Source organism: Microchirus variegatus (assembly GCF_963457635.1).
Source record: "Microchirus variegatus genome assembly, chromosome: 6".
In the NCBI taxonomy this organism is placed as follows: Eukaryota; Metazoa; Chordata; class Actinopteri; order Pleuronectiformes; family Soleidae; genus Microchirus; species Microchirus variegatus.
The window spans coordinates 24,449,768-24,452,505 of record NC_139807.1 but is presented as its reverse complement, the minus strand read 5'-3'; positions in this window follow the sequence as shown (position 1 = coordinate 24,452,505).

The following is a 2,738-nucleotide window of genomic DNA, read 5'->3' as shown; positions in this document are numbered from 1 at the left end:
TCCCGCTGTATGTAAACCTTTTGTTTATATTAAACGATTGTTATACAAGTGCCAAAGTGTGTGGGAGTGTGTTTGTCTTTGAGCCGGTCTCAACAAATGGACACTTTATTTTTTCTCTACAAACTTTATTGATAACAAACAGCAGATCTGTACTGCTTATATATAACAGATACTGTTACAGTATTGGGTGACTGGAGGATATTACAAATTTAAAATACAGCACAAAAACATACTAAAATTGAGGGGAAATTGTCTTTATTTTATTATTGAACAATTTGAATGTGCAAAACGACAAGGTATAAAATAACAAACAGCACATTGGTGACATAATTGACAAATACATTAACGATAGAGTACAACTAAAAAATAATATTTAATTTTTGTTACTTGCCAAAATCAGAGATTTAAGCAAAGCAAAGTTCTGGGTGAAAATGAACACATTTAGGTTATTGATTTTGCAAATGTTTGTTTGTAATTAAAGAATGTTGCATATAGAATAGGTTTGTCGGGTGTTCAAGAGCGTTATCTTCTTAATATAGTAGCAAATAACATCTTTAAGGTTAAGAGTTCACTGCATCAAAAAAATGAGATTCAACATCACTCCAAAACTTCTTAGATATAGCACAATAAAAAAAACAGATGTGACATTGTTTCTGTATTAAGATTACAAAAAGTACAGGAATCATCAACATCTAAACTTAACAATAGTACTACTAACAGGGTATTTATTATGCAGTATTTTTAAATGTACTTCTTTAGCCTTGTTGGAAATTTGGGGGGTAGAAGCCAAGCTCTTTTCCAGTGTATGTAAAACTTGCCCCTGCTCAGGGCACAACTCTATTCATTCTTTGAAAACACTGGTGAATATGTTTATTATCACACTTTCCGTTGTATCAATTCCATTCAGCATCAGTACAGGTTGTCTTGTTTTATATTCACTGTATTGTCTTTATTTATTAAAAGCAAGTTAGATTAACGAGTGACGTAACAGGAAGTGACCTTGCAGTTGGGGGTGAACCTCCCTCAGGCTCCTCCTCCTCCGGCTCCTCCTCCTCCGGCTCCTCTTCATCTCCTCTGAACTGAGTCACTAAACTTCTGTTTCACTTCATCACTCACTCTTCGTCATCATGGTCGTGTGTCGAGTTTTGGTGAAACGAACCCGAGCACAGAGAGTTACCGCTGCAGTCTGAGTGAGTATCGCGTCGTTACACTAAAGCGGAAGTACGCGTTTGTGATCTTTATTAGCGCAACTAGCCCCGAGCTAACGTTAGCCAAACACGCACACCTCGTGTGTGTGTGTGTGTGTGTGTGTGTGTGTGTGTGTGTGTGTGTGTGTGTGTGTGTGTGTGTGTGTGTGTGTGTGTGTGTGTGTGTGTGTGTGTGTGTGTGTGTGTGTGTGTGTGTGTGTGTGTGTGTGTGTGTGTGTGTGTGCGTGTGCGTGTGCGTGCGCGTGCGCGTGCGCGGGGGTGGGTGGGTACACTTGTGGCATACTCAGGACCAGTGAACCAGCAAAGTGAGGACATTTTGGCCGGTCCTCACTTTGTTTTCATTGTAATCACTTCCTTAGGTTGCTATAACATGCTATACTCAATTGTTTTTTGGCAAAGATTTTTACAAATTTTGGACGACAGTATAGTATGACGTTTTTTTTGGTAAAACATTTTTTATTTTGGTCGACATAGTATAAGTATGATGTTTTTGTAAAATTTTGGACCAAAAATTTTTGGTCAATTTTTTTTTTTAAATTTTGGTCAACATAGTATAATTATGATGTTTTTGTAAAATTTTGGACCAACAATTTTAAAAAATCTAATAAGTTTTCCAGTCCTTTTTGCTCTGGGTCTCCACCTGCAGACATGTTATGGTACTGCAACCAGTAGTTCTTTATAGATGTCATTCATGAAGTAGATATTTGTAATTGTGTTGATTTATAAAGTGGAAATGCTGGTCCTCACTTTGTCAGCGACCCAGTCCTCAGTATGCAGCAAGTACAAGAATGTGTGTGTGTGTGAAACATGTTTAGCTTTAACTTAATAAACTAAAACTGCGTTTTGTTTTACCTGCTCACTTTAAATTCACGACAACACGACACGCTGCTTGTTTCCTGAACAAACTTGGCTAACCGCTGGTTTTACACTTGAGGGAGCACACACACATAATTCCTGAACGTTAAGTGTAGAATTAGCAATTTTCCACATACACCTATTAGTGATGGTGACTTAAACTAGTGCTGCAACTAATAACTGAGTCAGTCAATTATTTTCTCAATTAATCGAGTAGTTTGGTCCATAAAATGTTGATCAGTGTTTACGGAAAAAAAACTTTTGATTGTCACGTTTACAAATGTCTCATTTTGTCCACGAACCAACATTTTTCAGTTTTACCGATTTCCTTGTTCTGTAGAGCAAATAAACTAAAGATGAGGTCTGATATGATACTGGTATAAATCACTGGATCAGCTATTGGACAGATAGATTTTATGTAAAGTTCACTATGCACAGCATTTCAGCGTAGTCATTTTGTGGGCTGCTTATTTCTTAATTAATTGTATTTGTTGCATGTATTTAGCTTTTTATAACATGCTAATATTTCACCTCCTATTAAGGGCAAAAATGTCATATTTGAAGAATACTATGTGACTTAAAAACAGGCTGATGGATGTTTTATAATTCATAAGCTGATGACTGACATCTGCTTAATTCTCCACCAAATCAGGAGAAGCTTGGTGAAGGAGGAGG